The sequence below is a fragment of the Saccopteryx leptura genome, chromosome 6 (assembly GCF_036850995.1).
Source record: "Saccopteryx leptura isolate mSacLep1 chromosome 6, mSacLep1_pri_phased_curated, whole genome shotgun sequence".
Taxonomy (NCBI): Eukaryota; Metazoa; Chordata; class Mammalia; order Chiroptera; family Emballonuridae; genus Saccopteryx; species Saccopteryx leptura.
In genome coordinates, this window is record NC_089508.1 from 191279355 (window position 1) to 191298850 (window position 19496).

Below are 19496 nucleotides of genomic sequence, written 5' to 3' on the forward strand. Positions count from 1 at the left end.
GGGAGACAGACAATCAGGAAACAAGGAAAACCCGTAAACACTTGACATAACTGAGCTATGGAGAAAAGAAAACTGGGTTTCAAGAGGAAGTGGTGATTTGGGACAGTGAGATTGAGGAGGAGGGTGACCCTGGGCAACCCGGGTGCGGAGTTTGCATTCCATTCTGAGCTTGCCTGGGGAGCTCGGTGGCCACACCGGCCTTCCCTGCAGGACCTCCAGCCAGAGGGGGGCGGCCGGAAGGCCCCAGGAGAGCTGGAGAAGCCCCTCAGAGCTGTTTTAATTGAAAGATCGCTACTTCCCCATGTGCTCAGTAGGCAGCAGGGGCTTTGAATTAAACATGAGCAGTGATTTATTTATCAAGTCTTTGAAAAAGTCTCCTTCTGACTGTGATTCGGTGCACTTCTCTCGTTAACCCTTGCTGGCCTCTGACCGGGGCCGAGAGCATCAGAGCCAAGCTCACCAGTGACGAGCATGTGGTGGGGAGGGGCTAGGATGGTAGATTTTGTGTGAGGTGTATTTTACCACAATAAAAAAAATAATAGGAGCCCTGGCTGGTTGGCTCAGCGGTTAGAGCGTTGGCCTGGTGTGTGGAAGTCCCAGGTTCGATTCCCGGCCATGGCACACAGGAGAAGCACCCATCTGCTTCTCCACCTTTCTCCACCCTTCTCCCTCTCTTTTCTCTCTGTCTCTCTCTTCCCCTCCCGCAGCCAAGGCTCCATTGGAGCAAAGTTGGCCGGGGCGCTGAAGATGGCTCCATGGCCTCCACCTAAGGCACTAGAATGGCTCCTGCCGCAACAGAGCAACACCCCAGATGGGCAGAGCATCGCCCCCTGGTGGGCATGCTGGGTGGATCCCGGTTGGGCACATGTGGGAGTCTGTCTGACTGCTTCCCAGCTTCTAACTTCAGAAAAATAAAAAATAAAAAACAAATAAATAAAATAATAATAGTAATGATAATATATAATAATAATAATAATAATAGGGAAAAGGAATCCCAGGCCTGTGTGCCTTTTTCCCACGGGGACCACAAAGGACCTAAGGGGTGTGTCCTTCCCTCATCAACAACCTCCAGCTCCCAGCCTACCTCAGGCAGCCCAAAGGGACCGTGTGGGACTCCAGCCTCAAGCAGGGCTCTTTGGGACCTGGGTACACCCAGGGCACCACCCTCACACCAGAGAGCCCAGGCTGTCACCAAGGCCCAGGGGAGCCTGGTGGAGCAGCAGGGGACACGTCACGCAGTGATGGAATCCTCTCCAAGGAGCCCCAGAGTTAGTTCCAAGGTCCCATTCTGAGTGGTGAGTAGGACAAGCGTGAATTTGTCCCCGGGAATGTGCAAGGTGGTGAGGAGGCCCTCCCTGGTGGGGGCACTCGTGTTTATGTCCCTGAGGCTATCCTTGCGGACTGCTGGGACCCATGGGCAGCACTGGCCTGGAGTCGTTGACCCACTGGGCCCCCTGTCTGTGGAAACAGTTGAACCAAAGGATTGTGTTGGTCAAAGCTCTCTCAGTTGTAAGAAACAGAAACCTCTCTCCCACAGTTCCCTAAACCAAAAAGGGTCTTTATTAGCTCACAGAATGGAAAGTCCTGGGGGGTGGGGGTGGGGGGCTCGTTCAGCTGATCAACAACAAACACTTCTGTCTCCTTCCTGCGCTGGCTTCACCCAGGGCCGCCACCCTGCAAACGGGGCATCGGCCCGGCCAGGGGACTGGAACCGCTCAGCGAGCTTCCTGCAGCCCAGGAAGGTGGTCATTCTGCAAGTCCTTGCCACTGGGTAGACTGCTCCTCCCACCAGGACAGGGACCTGGTCTGGCTGGCCTACTGCCCGGATGGGAGGCCGGGGCAGAGCAGGGGCCGGGAAACCCGCACAGAGGAGCAGACACCCCTCAGCCAGTGGCAGCCTCGGCTCCTCTTTCTCACGGGCCTACAGCTCCAGGGAGAAGGAGGATGAGGATAGGTGGGCTGTCCCGCGTGCAGCTACCCGCCCAGGGTGGGACGACACCTTCCCAGAGCTCAGGGCCTCCTGTCCTGTGACCCGCCTGGCATCTCAGCTCTCCGGCCTCAAGGAGGCGGCCCCTGTCTCCGCTCCTGAACGCTTCCCCCCCGGGACACGGCATCCATCCAGCGGCCAGAGTGCTCCAAGGAGCCGCCAGGCGCGGCTGGACCATTTGATTAACTTGCCTAATGAACTCGGAATCCACTCCATTTCTTTTTCACATGACAACTGTACTTTCTCCCTAGAAGTCTTACTGACTCCTCACACGTGGGGACGTAGGTGTAACAGGAACAGCGTTCTGCACGTGGCGGACAAGAAACCAAGTGGCTGGATGGAGAGGGGCCGAGGCGGCCAGGGGGTGACTCGATGACCTGTACCACTAGCCAAAGTGGCCGGTTGGCCTCTACATGAGGCCCTCGTGGACCTGGCTGTAAATCCCAGATGCGAGAAGCAAGCTGAGGGGTGGAGAGGGTTGCCAGACTCGGCAAATAAAAACACAGAGTGCCCAGTTAAACTCAGAAACCCAGCAGATCTTTGTAGTATAAGTCTATCCCATGCAATGATTGGGATATGCCTTACTAAAAAATTGATTACTGTTTATATGAAAGTCAGACTTTCCTTGGCATCCTGTATTTTATCTGTCAACCACACAGTAGGGGACGTAGTGTCCCCAGGTGCCAACAGCTGACCGCCGTCCACCGTCTCCAGACGCCCCACCCCCACCCCCACCCCCCAGAGGTGGCCCAAGCAAGCAGCCTCATAGGCAACAAGACCCACCAGTGGCCTTATTAACAGTTGTTCCTTCTGGCAACTCCATGGTTGATGCGGGGGGCTTGGCTCTTCTCTTCCTCCCTGGTGAATTCCACAAGTCAAGTCCCCACCTGGGGTCCTGCCTCTGAGCCAGGAGTGAAAGTCACTATTGTTGAAAGAGCTCACTTGCGCTAGGCCCCCCGGGCAGCCCCCCACCTCGGGCATGAATCGGAGCAGCACACCTCCCTGTCAGCAGGTAAGGAAACGGGCTCTGAGCACGGAAGGGGCGAAGCAGGACTCGGCCCCCGGTCCCCTGGACGCAGAGGTCACATCTACAGGTTCTGCATAGAGAAACACTAGTGACCCACTGCAGTGGGTCAGGGAAGGAGGGGACGCAGTCTGTGAACAAGAGTGGGTGAGTGGGTCAGGGTGCCGACCCTTTGGCTAAGGGTGTCCCCTGGGGGGTGCTTTGGGAAGGGACTCGGGGTACCTGTCTGTGTTTAGGATCCTGCGGGTGCTGGAACAAAGCCCCACAAAACCGGGCAGCATAGAACAGAAGTTTAGTTTCTCGCAGTGCTGGAGGCCAGAAGTTCCACATCAAGTCACTGGCTGGGCCAGGCTCCCTGTGAATCTCTGGGGAGGACCCTTCCCGCCTCTTCCAGCTCCCGGAGGCTCCCAGCAGGCTCGTGGCTGCCTCCGTGGTCACCTGGCCTTCTCTGTGTCTCTGTGTCCTCTCCTCTTCTTTTTTTTTTTTTTTTTTTTTTTTTTGTATTTTTCTGAAGCTGGAAAGGGGAGAGACAGTCAGATAGACTCCCGCATGCGCCCGACCGGGATCCACCCGGCACGCCCACCAGGGGCGACGCTCTGCCCCTCTGGGGGGCCGCTTTGCCGCAACCAGAGCCACTCTAGCGCCTGGGGCAGAGGCCAAGGAGCCATCCCCAGCGCCCGGGCCATCTTTGCTCCAATGGAGCCTTGGCTGCGGGAGGGGAAGAGAGAGACAGAGAGGAAGGAGAGGGGGAGGGGTGGAGAAGCAAATGGGCGCTTCTTCTGTGTGCCCTGGCCGGGAATTGAACCCGGGTCCCCCGCACGCCAGGCCGACGCTCTACCGCTGAGCCAACCGGCCAGGGCCTCCTCTCCTCTTCTTATAGGACACCAGTCACTGGATGTTGGGCCCACCCTAATCCCGGATGCTCTCATTTTAACGAATGACACCCGCAAAAACCCTCTAGATAAGGTCACCCATGGAGGGTCCGGGTGGGCACGTGTTTGGACGACGCTATTCAACCCAGCACACCGTCCACTCCGGGGCTGGCAGGGGCGTGGCATCCTGCTCCTCTCGGAAACCAGCTGGACGCTTGTGTCCGGGACTCTGCACTCCGCAGTTTGCTCCTGCGGCCGGCGGCTCCTGCTCAGTTCCTCTGCTGCATGTCCTCTAACCCGGGGGTAGCCCGGACCCAGCGCCTCCACCGACCCCCTGGGCCGCCACGGCTTCAGTGTAACCTCTGTGCCTGGGCTGCCGCATGCCTGCCCCCTGCACACGCCTCCCCCTGATGTGTACACGCCCCTCCGGCTCCAGAGCCCGTGCCCAGCCGGGACACGCCCCCAAGCCCACGCACCCTGGGGCTCCGTCTCAGCAAATGGCATCAGCCCGGCCCACGCTCCCGTCCCGGGTTGAGTCACCCTCATGCCCTCCTCCGCTCGCACCCACGGCCAGTCTGCCGAGAAGGCCTCTCAGCTCCGCTTTCATAATCAGCCCGGAACCTGGCCTTTCTCCCCACTTCACGGCCGCCACTGAGGGCTCAGCCGCGCAGTTTCCCTCCCGAACTGCTAGAAAGGTCCCTGGTCCTCCTCGCCCTCTCCCTGGCCCCACAGCCGGTCCCCGCCGCAGTGTGGCGCTCCCCTGCAAACCTAGGTCGGATGATGTTGGCTTGACCCTCCAGTGTCTCCCAGAATCCTAGCCAGGGTGTCGATGCCCCTGTGGGGTGGGGGCTGGGGACCTCTCCTGCCCTGTGTCTCATCATCGCCCGGCTCCTGCCACACGGGACCTTCCTACTCTCTGCCTTATCCTGAGAACGTCTACCCCAGGGACTTGTCACCAGCTGTTCCCTCAACCTATGTATATCCCGTTAGTTCTATTTCTCTGGAGAACCCTGACTCGTACAAGTACTGCCTGACAGTCTATAGATTTTTACTAGGAGATCCATATTTTCTAGTAGAAAAAGTGAGTTTACAGCTGTGAGTATGTGAAACACAGACTTTATTCTTGTATTGTTCTTTACTAAATATTGTATTATTTATTTGTATTTAAGTGTAAGCCTACTTTTGCCCACCTCTGTATATTATAGATAGATGACAGATAGATAATGACAGATGATGGATACAAAGATAAGTAATAGATAGATAATAGATGGATAGATAATAGGTGATAGAGAGAGAGAGAGAGAGAGAGAGAGAGAGAGAGAGAGGGAGAGAGATAGAGGGAGGGAGATGTTAGACAGATGCTAGATGGTATATACCTCTGCTGTGTTCTGGACTTTGATAACAGCCAGATCTTAGCCAGGATGCTTCATGATGCAAGAGATCAAACACTCAACACACAGAAGTCAGGTCAGGGCCATCACCCGGGACCAGGTCAGGACCTGTCTGTAGATGGCTCTGCCTATGGGGGAAGGATCCCCTCCTCATGCTGCAGGGCCCCAAAGAAGAGTCTTCGCTCTCAGAAGAGCCGAGGAGTGTCCTTCCTAGGTGTCCCCTACACGTCTCCCCTCAGCCAGAATGGGGGTCACATGCGCAGTGTGGAGCCAGTCCCTCAGGCCTCAGTTACTGAACCCCTGGGCGTGCGTTAGTCTGCTCCGTCTGTGACTTTAACAATAGCAATGTGTTCCCTGGAGTTCTGGAGGCTGGAAGTCCAAGATCACGGTGTCAGCAGGGCCGGTTCCTTCTGAGGACTCTCCCCTTGGCTTGTATGTGCCCATCCTCCTGTATCCTCACCTGGTTGTCCCCCTGTGTGCCTGTGTCCTAGTCACTAGTCCCATTTTAACTTAATTATCCTTCAAAGGCCCTATCTCCAAATACAGTCACATTCTGAAGTATTGGGGGTTAGGGCTTTATCACATAAATTCAGGGAACACAATTCGGCCCACCATAGTGGGGTTACCCTTGGTTGGTTTAGAAAAGCCAGGCTCCCTCCATACCTCAGATATGAGTGTGGGCTCAGTGTCCTCCCCACCCCGACACAGGGGAGGAGTGGAGTGTGTTAAGAAAGTTGGGGACCCCAGTGTCCAGCACACAACCTATTAACTGCAATGTGAATGCAGGCAAGAAGTCAGGCGTGGTCAGGGACACTTCCTGGAGGAGAGGGCCTTAAGGCGCTGGGTCTGAGGATAGGCACAGCTTAGAGAGATGGCAAAGAAAGGGCGTCATCCTGGGGCCACAACCTGAGCAGGGCCAGCATCTGGGGTCATTTCCTGAACCTCCCCGAGGACAATAACCCGGCAGCAGGCAGCTGCACCCCGTTAGCGGGAGGGCAGACCAGAGCACCTCCATTCTCCCCGCCCCCACCCCCAGGTTTACCCTTGATCGCCCACCTCCACCGGACAGAATAGCCTAGAAACAGCCGGGCTCAAAGAAAAGATGTTCAAATCTCCACGTTAATGCAGAAAACACGATTTACATTCCAGCTGGGTGGTGTGTCATTTTTTTTTTCTCCCTTTGTTTCCAGCTAATTGAAATTTAATATCTGGTCCCTGGGCCGTTCGTCTGGGGTTGATTATGAATCTAGCATGATCCAGGCCAGCGGAGATGGAAATGGGGCAACTCTCCAGTGGTTTGGAAGTAGTACCACGACCTGGCTCTGCCACCGTCGTTGGAAAAGCCGATGGTCCCCGGGGTCTCCTCAGGGGCAGCGCTGGTCGCACGGCTTTGTCCGTGTCTCGAAAAGTAACCACCATTCCATCGGGCTCAGCAAGCACTCTCCGGCCGAGAGAGTGTCCATCTCTCCCCCTCTCCTTCCTTCAATGTTTCTCCAGATGCTTCTGTGAGAACTGACCAGGTGCTGGCACGGGGCTGGGCTCACGGGATGCAGATGAGCGAGAGGAAGCCAGCCCCACGGGAGACAGAAAATGAACAAGCAACCAGGGAACACGAGGTGCTGGCGGAGAGCGGTCCGTGCTGTGGGGAAGGTAAAGCAGGTCGAGGTGGGGAAAGGCGGGGCGGGGGGGGGGACCCTGGACACTGGGGTCCTGGAGGGCCTCTCTGGGGCCGTGCCTGTCATCTGGGCAGACTCCCCAGGTGCTGATGGGAGGGAGCGGACACGTGGAGAGAATCTCATTGCCGATTCTTTGCCTCTTCCAAGCGCTTGGGTGATTACTGAATTCATTTCTGGGCTCCGAGGAGGGCGAATGAGGTGAGGACTCAGGCAAGTAATGAGCTCGGGAACCCACAGGGAAGGCGGGGTGTATAGTCCAACCAGAAGCAGCAAGCAGAGCCGGGGAGGGGGGCAGAGCGCGCATGGGACCAGGACCATCTGTGGGGTGACGGGCAGCTCCAGAGAGAGGCTCCAAGGACAAGGGAGCCCTGGGTGTCCGCTCCACTCCAGATGGCCTGCCTGCTCGGAAGGGCCCCCTCTGGGATTTCACCACCCTCAGGAAAGGCAGGGCGGACGGTCCACCAGGCTTCCTGGCCACACCTGACCCGGGCAGCCCTGTCCCACCTGGCACCTGGCTCCTGCCGGTCTGGATCCCCTTCTGCCCTGTAAAGCCAGTAGCCACGGCCACCATCACAGCCTCCTGGCCCGTGCAGGTTCGCATTTGATTCGGACAGATGATAATGAAACAATGGAGCCAAGAACTAGTGGGCCATTACATTTAATCCTAGCTCGCACCCAGCGGGCAAGAAATACACACAGTGGGAAAACACTTCCCTTTCCATTCAGGGCTCCCAAAGCCACTGACTCATCCGAGTTTCCTAGAATCAAAGGTTTCTACCTCACCAGCCTTATTCACCTCTGTTCCTCATCTCCTTCTCTCTGCACAGACTCTGCACAAACTGGCTTTGCCTTCAGCATTCTGCCATCTTAGCTGCTTCTCCTCTGCAATGCTAATTTCAGGAACCAAGAGAGAGTGCCCCCGGTCTGCCCCATTTTATATTGTAGAAATTAAAGCTTTTAAGTCAATATACAAACAAGGAAGTCTCTGATACAAAGCCACTCATCTGAGGCATAAATGGGATTCCTCATAAGAGTGCACCACCCCACATCATGCAACAGTCAAGGGTGTGGGGAAAAGCTTAGTTTTGAGAAGATCTTAGTATTAAAACGGTGGGAAAGGCTTAGTCTTAAAACCAGGGGTCCCCAAACTACGGCCCGCAGGCCACATGTGGCCCCCTGAGGCCATTTATCCGGCCCTCACCGCACTTCCAGAAGGGGCACCTCTTTCATTGGTGGTCAGTGAGAAGCGTCGCAAAGCACGGCATTGCTCACGTACAGTACTACTTCCAGTGACACGGGATGCACGCATCACGGCTCCGGAAGTGCATCATATCACTTGTTACAGCTAGCAGTGACAAATATGGAACCGGACATTGACCATCTCATTAGCCAAAAGCAGGCCCATAGTTCCCATTGAAATACTGGTCAGTTTGTTTATTTAAATTTACTTGTTCTTTATTTTAAATATTGTATTTGTTCTTGTTTTTTTTACTTTAAAATAAGATATGTGCAGTGTGCATAGGGATTTGTTCATAGTTTTTTTTTTTTATAGTCCAGCCCTCTAACGGTCTGAGGGACAGTGAACTGGCCCCCTGTGTAAAAGTTTGGGGACCTCTGTCTTAAAACTAAGCCTTAGGCTATAAGGACCTTGCCAGCTTACAGCCTGTCTCCCACACTCAATGCAAACTATAAGCGAGCAAACGTATCCATCATATTTACAAACTTATTTGACTGACATGCCCCCTCTCCTCCTGGCACTGGATCTAGGGGTCAAGTCCCTCTGCGCAGCCCAGGGAGTGTGTCTCGGCTGGGGCCCGGAGTCCCGGTGCTGGGCCTGGCCTTTCTCCAACTTAAGTCAGTCTAAGTTCTGGGTTAGCGTCCTGTGTAATCACTGTGTCAGCCCCACATCCTAAGCGTCGCTGTGCGCTGCCCTGGGTGTAATCCTTTCCCAGGGGGGTAGCCACCTCCTGGGTACACAGCCTTGAACGGAGCCCCCACCCCTGACTCATCGCACCGGGGCGAGTTGGGCGAGTTGGCATGACCTGTAGAAGACAGAGTGGTGGCATGTCACCTCCGAGATTAGGTTACAAAGATTCCCAGGAGCTCTCAGAACACACGTGTCGAGAGGCCAGCTGCCTTGTGGCGGGCAGCCCTTTGCAGAGAGGCCCACGTGGCAATGACCAGCCGTGTGAGAAAGCGGCCCCGCCTGTCTGGTCAGCCTTCGGAGACTGTACCCTGGGCAGCGTCCTCGCCCCGACTTCACGAGAAACCCAGCCCGGCCGCTCCGGCATGTCTGACCCCCGGGAACTGGGAGATGACGTTTGTTGTCCTCAGGCACTAAGTTTCGGAGTAACTGGTCACAGGGCAGCAGGTAACCCAGGGGTCCCCAAACTACGGCCCGCGGGCCACATGCAGCCCCCTGAGGCCATTTATCTGGCCCCCACCGCACTTCTGGAAGGGGCACCTCTTTCATTGGTGGTCAGTGAGAGGAGCATAGTTCCCATTGAAATACTGGTCAGTTTGTTGATTTAAATTTACTTGTTTGTTATTTTAAATATTGTATTTCTTCCCGTTTTGTTTTTTTACTTTAAAATAAGATATGTGCAGTGTGCATAGGGATTTGTTCATAGTTTTTTTTGTAGTCCGGCCCTCCAACGGTCTGAGGGACGGTGAACTGGCCCCTGTGTAAAAAGTTTGGGGACCCCTGAGGTAACCAGCCCGCTCATCTCAGCCCTTAGTGCCGGGAGCAGCTCCCTGCTGTGCACTGTGGTCCTTTCCTTATGCAGGCGGGGACGGTGGCTCCGTGGCTCGGACCCGTGAAGTCACCGGCCACGAGTCATCCAGAGAAGTTGTGCAGGGAAATGGAACTTGGGCGTCTGCATCTGTTATCACCAGACCCCTGGGCCTTCCCCCCACCTACAACTACCCCTTCCAACTCAGAACCTAGGTCCTCAGCTGAGGGCGTTCCTCCTCACAATAAGCCCCAGAAAGCTTAATGGCCCTTATTTTAGGAATGAGCAAACTAAGGCTCAGAGAAGCGTGACTTTCCCAGGGTCCCACCGCTGGGAAGGAGGGTGCCTGACCACCACTCGGTCCCCTGGGCTTCCTGGGCACCGGGCCCCTTGCTGCCCAGGGCAGGTGCCTCTTCAGAGAAGGACTGAACCTTGTGGAGGTCCCCCCAGGGGGCCCGTCTGGGGCTCAGGCCTCCCCCCGCCAAAGGCTGTGGGACCTGGTGAAATCTGAAGCCCTCCCTCCACCTTCCCCACCCCCTCAGCCAGCCCAGGGCTCGAAGCCCAAGGCGAAGAGACACTGTCACTTGCAGAACTGTTTCAAGAAGCAGCTGTTTGCTCAGGGCCTTGAATGTGAAAGAGATTTAAAGTTCAACTTGGACCCCTTGCTCCTGGGATGCCTGTAACCATGGCAGCAGCTCACCCAGCAATAGCAAATATTTGCTGAAGGAGAGACAAAGCCAGGGAGGGAGGGAGGGAAGGAGCCTGAGGATGTGGGAACCAGGCTGTGCCCCCTGGCACCTGCAGATGCCAGGGCCGCTGTGCCCAGGTTCCCACTCAGATGCCTCCAGAGTGGTAACTCTCTACCTGGTCTGTACCTGGGACATGTGCTCCACCTCACGCCCCATTCCCCGGGTCTCCGTGAGAAATATGCCCTCAAAACAGCATGGTCAGGGCCAGATCCTGGGTGGGCCTTCTCTGTACTAGTAAGTTCCTTCTTTTCCTTGAGCCTCAGTTTGCTCGTCTGTGAAATGGGAACAACAAACCTGCCTGCCTTTTCAGAGCTATCATGTGGCTTAAATAAATTCCAGCTGCCCTGTAGCATCCTTGTGAGACACTGTTGTCAAAAACCCCAGCTGGATTCCAGGACAAGGGATGCCAAAAATTCTAGGCCACTCCAGATGGCCCAGAGAGGGGAGGCGGCTTGTTCAAGGCCACACAGCAAGTGCAGCTGGGCCCAGAACCCAGTCCTGCTGTCCTCTCAGGCCACGAGGCCTCCCTGACCAGCTGTCACCAGCTGAGCGGTTGTCAACCATGGCTGTGCTGTGCTTTCCCTGTGGACATGCTTAGGGCTTAGCCACAATCTGGGTCAGGGTCCGGGTGTCCCGGGCACGTGGACAGTGTCTGCCTAATGCGTCCCAGCAGAGAGAGGCTAGGGAAGCAGAGCCTGTGGCCCTGAGCTGCCCGGGAGGACACGGTGTGTTCTTGCAGAAGTCTGAGGAAGGGGCCCTGGGCTCTCCCTGCTGTCTGTCCCCATATTCCCTAGGTCCAGATCAATTGGTCCGGGTGCGTACTTTGTTTTGTAAATAGGCCAAAGGCTGCATTTATTTTCAAATTACATGCTTGGGAATAAAAAAAAGATTCTATCCTACTCTTAAGAGAATAAGGTGTATAGAGCAAACATGCAGAATATACTGCTAAGAAGTCGGGTCGACTCTTGGCTTTATTAGCACTCTGTGACCTCAGTTTCCCCACATGTAAATGGGGGGGGGTCTCAGCATTCACCTGCCCATGCCCAGCTGAGAGTGAGTCTGGTCATTCTCAGGGGACCCTGTTATAAAAGTGTCCTCTCAGCCATCTGCCCCCGACCACCTCGCTCTGCAGGAAGCACAGCCGTATTTATTTATCCTGTTTCCTATTTCTTGCATTGGAAACTCCTAGAATAGAACAGGAGGCGGGGCTGTGAGGAGAGGTTCCCACATGGGGCTCCTCTCCCGGGGCCTGAAGGCAGCCAGGCCTCCGCTGTCAATAGGGAGGGGGTATACCCGAGCTCATGGCTCACAGTGCAGACCTGCTGCCTGGGTCCAGGACAACGTGAGTCTTCTGGTTACAAAGTCGGCCATCCTCTCTCTGCTCCACCGGGGGCCCTGGCTTCTCATGAGCATTTTGGGAACTAGCTGACGTGCTGCCCGGGGGGTTACTGAAGGCTGTGTCCACAGCAGCTGAGCTGGTCCTGGTCCTGGGGGGACAGCTCCCCACAGAGAAGGTACAAGGTGTGGTCCTGTCTCCAGGGGTTCTCCCGGCCACATCCTGCCAGCTCAGAACAGGCAGAGGCCCTGTAGGGCCACACTGAGCATGTGGCCAAAGGAAGAACATCAGAGAGCTCCCCACACACCCCATCAGGCCCATTGTCCGGCTCTGGGCAGATGGCTCAGTAACTCACTATTTTAAACAAAAATAATGCTGTGGTAAGAGCTGTAAAAGTAAAATGTATGACCAAAATATATTTATACATCAAGGAAGGGTAGCAGGCATGTTCGAAGATTCTCATACCACAGGCGGAATGGTGTACTATTGCTTGAAAGTAGACGAAATAAGTTGAAGATGTATCCTCTAAACCCTAAAGCTACATTTAGTGGGTTAGCTTAACAAAATATATGGCTCACAAAAATTAGGGGATATTTCAAAATGAATATGAAGCAATTAAAAAAAAAGAAGCATTTGATTATTTTTTTACTAAATAAGAACATCAGAAAAGCAAATGATAAGTCAAATAAAGTTGCAAATGAGATGCAAAACCAGCTTTTATTTCATTGGTGAAGATGCACTCTACAATAGGCTGAGAGTGCTGGAGGATCTGCACGTTCCCTGATCCCCTCAGTTTTGTGAGCAGTGTAATTATCGTATTCTTCGCTCCATAAGACGCACTTTTTTACACCCCAAAAGTGGAGGGGAAAATGCCTGTGTGTCTTATGGAGCAAAAAAATATGGTATTTTAGTAAATCTTTTAAAACACCATTTGGTTCAGAATATTTTTTTTCTTATTTTCCTCCTTAAAACCCTAGGTGTGTCTTATGGTCAGGTGCATCTTATGGAGCAAAAAATATGGTATAGCTAATAAGCCAACAAAGGAGATTTAAAAAAAAATGAAATAATACAAAATAATTAATCCAAAAGAAGACAGAAAAAGAAGAAAAGAGGAGCAAAGGATGGGACGAATGCAAAACAAATAGCAAGCTGGCCAACTGAAACCTAATCATAAGAATAGCCACAATAAATGTAAATGGTCTAAATCCCCCAGATTAGAGGCAGAATTTGTCAGATTGCAGAATGAGCAACAACCTACTGATTAATGCTGATCACAATAATGCCGGAGTGGTCATATTAAGAGCAGACAAAGTAGATTTCGGAGCAAAGAATATTACCAAAGAGGACTTTTCATAATGATAAAAGTACCTAAGTTCACCAAGAAGACATAACAATCCTGAATGTTTACACATCTAGTAACCTAGCTTCGAAATTCTTAAAACAGATACTGCAAGGAAACAAGCCATGAACCAGAAGAAAATATTTGCAACACATATGACGGTCAAAGAATAGGTTTCTAGATCCCAAAGAACTCCTACCCATCAATAAGAAACAGGCATAAGAGTCTAAAGGTAAAATACATGAACAGTTATTTCATGGAAGAAATGCAGATGTCCATAAACATACGTAAAGATGCTCCACTGCATTAGAAAACAGGGAAGTACAAATGAAAAATTATGTTATTTCCCACCAGACTGGCGAAAAGAAGAGAAAGAAAGAAAAGAGTACACGTCTGACTAGATCAAGCATGGGTCGAGATGTGGAGCAATAGGGACTCTGCTGCTGGTAGGAACACAAACAGGTTACTAGATGCAACCTCTGTGGGAAAAAATTTGGTGTATTAGTTTGCTACAAAGTACCAAACTGATGGGTTGTTGCAACAAAGTACCACCAACTGGTTGGCTCCAACAGTAAGGATTTATTGGTTCACAGTTGTTTTTTTTAATATATTTTTTTAATTTTTTTAATTTGTTTATTCATTTTAGAGAGGAGAGAGAGAGAGGGAGAGAGAGCGAGAGAGAGAGAGAGAGAGAGAGAGGAGAGAGACAGGGGGAGGAGCTGGAAGCATCAACTCCCAGATGTGCCTTGACCAGGCAAGCCCAGGGTTCACAGTTCTAAAGGCTAGGATTCCTTCTGAGGACTGTAGGGAGGGCCTGTTCCAGGCCTCTCGCCCAGCTTCTGGTAGCCCCAGGTGTTCCTTGGCTTATAGATGGCATTCTCTGCATATTCATACCGTCTTCCCTCTATACTTGTCTGTCTCTGTCCAAATTTCCCCTTTCTATAAGAACACCAGTCATATTGGATTAGGGCACACCCTAATGACGTCATCTGCAAAGACCCAATTTCCAGATGAGTTCACATTCACAGATACTTAGGGGGTTAGGGCTTCAACATCTTGGGGGGGGGGGGGGGGCAGCGGGCAGACACCATTCAACCCATAATGCCTGGTTAAATGTGAAGGTGCTCATGTCTTTCAGACCAGTCATTGCATCCCAGGCACTGGCCATAGAGAAAATTCTTACAGATTGCACTGGTAGAGACACACCATCCGAAAAGTTTAGCCGCAGAAAAAATGGTTAGATAAGTGTGCATTAAAAAAAAAAAAAAAAAAAAAAAAAAAAGCAGCCTGACCTTTGGTGGTGCAGTGGATAAAGCGTCGACCTGGGAACACTGAGGTTGCCGGTTCAAAACCCTGCACTTGTCTGGTCAAGGCATATATGGGAGTTGATGCTTCCTGCTCCTCCCCCCTTTCTCTCTCTCTCTCTCTCTCTCTCCCCCCTCCCTCCCTCCTCTCTAAAATGAATAAATAAATAATAATAATAATAAAAAGACACCCTGGCCGGTTGGCTCAGTGGTAGAGCGTCGGCCTGGCGTGAGGAAGTCCTGGGTTCCCAGGGCACACAGGAGAGGTGCCCATCTGCTTCTCCACCCCTCCCCCTCTCCTTCCTCCCTGTCTCTCTCTTCCCCTCCCACAGCCGAGGCTCCATTGGAGCAAAAGATGGCCCGGGCGCTGGGGATGGCTCCTTGGCCTCTGCCCCAGGCGCTAGAGTGGCTCTGGTCGCAACAGAGTGACGCCCTGGATGGGCAGAGCATCGCCCCCTGGTGGGCGTGCCGGGTGGATCCCGGTCGGGCGCACGCAGGAGTCTGTCTGACTGCCTCCCCGTTTCCAGCTTCAGAAAAAAAAAAAAAAAAAAAAAGACTACAGAGCAGTGAAAAGTATGAAGTCGCATTTACTCCCATCAGCCTGGAGAAATCTCAGAAATGTAGTATTAAGTTGAAAAAAGCAAGTCACAGAAGAGCCCATGGAGTTTAATGACACAGTCAAGATCTGAGTGGCGAGTTCTCTCACCTCCTTCCAGTCTTTGCTCAAACGTCATTTCCCCCGTAAGACCACTCCATCACCCTTGCCCCCCAAACACACTCCTATCCCCCCTTATTGGGCTCTACATTTCCTTTTCCCATCGCACTTACTAACTTCTAACCAATTATATCATTGTCTTACTCATGTCTCTAGTAGTGATTGTCAAGCCCCCGCCCACCCAGAATGTTAGATCCACAAGGGCAGAATAGAGTATTTTTCTTTTGTTCATTGATGTCAACAAAGTCCCTGCAATAGTACCTGCCACAAAGTAGGCACTGAACGAATATTTCTAAAACGGAGTGGTCGGTACACAGATGTTCACTGATGATTACTTTAAAACTGTGCATATGCATTCTACCTAGTCTGTTGTATACATGCCTCATACAAAGTGGTCTTTAAAGAAAATAGATGTATTTCTTGCAAGACCTGAGTGTTAAGCCAAGATATAGACCCCCGTATGATGGACGCCTCTCCCTTAAGCCCAGGAAGCCAGGGCTTGACTGCATTATTCCCCCCGGGGACACATTCTCCGGTGTACGATAATGAGTGACAAGGAAATGTCAATCTACCCACAAGATGCAGTCGCCTGTGTTTTATTTCTGTTTGAACGGGGTTTTAACATGTGCTCGTGAATATTTGCACTGAGAACTACCAACGGCCTGACGGCTTTGTGGGTGGGGTGCGGTGGGGATTAAAACCACCTGGTCAATTTGCCTTGTGCTTCCTTGAGAAAACAGTGGGAAGCCAGCAGCCGGTCAAGGCCAAAGTCCTAACCAAAGGTGCACAGTTCTGGCCTTGACAAGACTCCTTCCTTACCAGATGGAAATCCCCGGTAACAATCAACTGGCTTCTCCAGGACCGCTCCAACATCAACCCCAGGTAGGGTCCATTGGCTGCTCTCGGACCCATCAAGGGCTGGGTTGGCTCAGTTTGCAGCTGGGCCTGGCTCTTCCCTTTCAAAATGGTTTTGACTGTTCCATGCTCCCTTCGTTTTCATATCAATTTGGAGGGTTGGCTCATTCATGTCTTCCGAAATGTCAGGTGGGGTTTCAACAGGGAAAGGTGTTAAATCTGTAGAACAATTTGGAGACGATTGCCGTTATACTAATGTGTCTGACTTCTTTTTCTTGATATTTGACGGCTGATAGCTATTAAACCTCATTCCTTCTTCCCCCTGTGCCCTCACATCTGGACAAGTAATCAGAAAGCCCAAATTCTTTCTCCTTTGGCGCTAGTGGTTAAGTCCAAACAACACGGGGGAACCATCACTCTGGCCCTACCCCCAACCACCGTAAAAAAACCCTCAAGCCAGTCTCCTTCTCCTGCTCTCTCAACCTATTTTCAGACTTGCCTGGGAGCCTCACAACTTACAAGAAAAACATAGACTTCATTCTTGTGTTATTTATTAGTTATTGTATTATTTATTCATATTACAACTGTAAACCTACGTTTGTCCATAGGTTTTTTTGTATATATGCAAAAGCATGTTGTTTACATACAAATCTGGATGCATTTGATTTCATTTTCTTGTTTTGTTTCCTTAGCTAGAACCTCTAGTACAGGGGTCAGGAAGCTTTTTGGCTGAGAGAGCCATGAACGCCACATATTTTAAAATGTAATTCCGTGAGAGCCATACAACGACCCGTGTACATTATGCATTATCCAATAAAAATTTGGTGTTGTCCCGGAGGACAGCTGTCATTGGCTCTGGCCACCCGCAACCATGAACATGAGCGGTAGGAAATGAATGGGTTGTAATACATGAGAATATTTTATATTTTTAACGTTATTATTATTTTTTTAATAAAGATTTGTCTGCGAGCCAGATGCAGCCATCAAAAGAGCCACATCTGGCTCGCGAGCCATAGGTTCCCGACCCCTGTTCTAGTACAACGATGAGCAGAAGTAATGAGAGAAGCTCTTGTCTTGTTTCTGGTCTCAGAGAGAAAGCATCCAGTCTTTCAACATTAGTTTTGAGAGAATAGAGTTCTTGGCTGCCATTCCTTTTCCATCAGCACCCGGAGTATGTCATCCCTCTGCGTTCCACTCTCGATAGATTCTGGTGAAAATTCAGCTACAAATCCTACGGAGAAACCCTTGCACCTGCTGCTTTCAGGAGTCGCTGTATTTGGCTTTTAACGGTTTATGATGTTCTAGGTATGCATCTCTCTTGAGTTTATCCTCCTTGGAGGTTATCATGCTTTTTAAAACCACATATTCGATTTCTTGTCCCAAATCCCAAATATCAGCAAGACCTGGTAACTGTATACTTTCATGTATATCCTAAATCCTTCCACTTCTTTCTGTCTCCTCTGCTACTACCTTAGCTCAAGAACACCTTCATCTCTTACAGTATCCTCCTCACTGGTCTCCCTGCTTCTGCTTGCATCCCTTTCCGGTTTATCCTCCATCCACCAGGCATAGTCTCCTTAAAATATGCATCCAATTACTGCACTTCCCTGCTTACAACCTCCAGGCTTCCCATCTCACTGTTAATAAGATCTGCACTCAGGCCGCTTCATAAACCGGCCCTGCTACGACTTCTCCATCCCGGTGTATTGCAGACACGCCGGCTGTTTCTTCTCTTGGATGTTCCAGGCTCAAAACTACCTTCCCACCAGCTGTTCCCTCTGCCTGAGAGGCTCCACCCAAGGTGGGCTCCCTCTTTTCAATCCGGCCCCAGCTTACATGTGACCCAGGAAGTCGGCCCCCAGTTACTCACTGTGACAGCCACATTCTTCTGGTTTATATCAAGGGCCTTCTAGCCGCCCTCCCTACTAGAATTCATCTCCACTTTAAAGAATAAGTTGGCTATCTTACCAAGTTCCTCCGGTGCCTGCAAGAGTGCCTGACGCACTTACAGGCGCCCCAAATCCTTGTTTTGAGTGACCAGAACGAATGGGAATGCCTGTGCTCTGCAGAAAGACCTCTACCAAGACATTTCCACACACAGAAGAGCTGGAGGGCCCCGTGGCTCTCAGGATCCTGGTCTGCCTTGGCCAGCAGCAGAGACTTGGGTTCCAGGCTGCCTTCAATTTACCTACGTTTTATCACGTCTCAATGCATTCATCTTTGATTATCCAGCTAGTTTCCATGACAACCCACAACCAACCCGAACATCTCATCATCCAGGACAGCCTCTACCCCACTCTTCTCTAGAGTGCCCAGTTCACTCTCCAGGCAAAGGGTAAGGTCTCAGGTGAGGAAACTGAGGCCGTGGGTCTCCTACAGACGGGAGGCGCAAGGTTTAAGGAACTTCCTAGATTTCATGGACGAGTCTTGCTCCTACTGTTGTGTCACGAAGGCCTAATCTCCCAACGAGAGGACCAGCAGGAAGCAGCGACAGAAGAGAGGGGTCCTTTTATCTTCTTCCTACCTCAGGTCAGCCAGGAGTGCTGTGGCCCTTTGTTCCGAGTTCAAAGCTTCTCCAGTTGCAGAGAGGAAGTTATGTGGCCCAGACAGGGTTGAGCTGGGAACACGGGAGGCTTGGGCAGAGCCTGAAGGGCATCCACAGCTTAAGCCTGGAGTGAGGACGGAAGGGCACCACGCCTCCTACAAGCATCCTCGGCTTCCTGGGTCTACCAGATGCCGGACCCTAGGTGAGCCGTCCGCAGCCGGGCCCAGGCTAACCAGAGTGGCCATCATTCAGCCGAGGGGGGGGGGGGGAGGGCGTGTGCAGAGACTCGTCCCTCCCTGCCCTCAACTCAGACACAAAGAAAGCAGACACCGAAGCCTCTTCCAGTGCACTTTAATCAAAATTCCATCACCTCAGAGGAGTCCTGGTAGCATACAATGATACAATGTCAGGATGAGCATGTCACCTTGGTCCTACGGATGGAATTTCCACAGATTTGCACTTCAAACATGTATTAAAAAATAAAATATATAATATTCAGCTTTAGAAATTTCCCCCATTTCATCGCTTTATTTTTAAAATAATGACGACTACCTCTGTCCAATATATTACATCAAGCAGCCTGGAGTCACTAAGCGAGCGTCAGCCAAACCATATCCATCCGCTTCCCGAAAACGTTCTAGGGAAAAAACATCCGAGGCCGTCAAATGCTGCCGATAGGCATCGACACGAATTAAAACTAGCAAGTTCCTCGCAGTGAGGTGAAAGGTCGAAAACGGGAAGCCGGAGAATGGCGGTTCCTTTCCGCTGGGAAAAGGGAAAGTTCCCCAAACCCAAACCGTAGGGGCGGACGTGCCTGGGCAAGCTGCCATGGAGCGTTCGGCACCAGTGGAGAAAAAAGAGGACTTTCCAAGCCGTCCTCAGTGACAGAGCATTGGTCCGAGAGGTGACAGAGGGGAAGGGATGGCGCCCCCCCCCCCCCGGACCTTCTCCATTCTGAGTCCCCCTTCCCA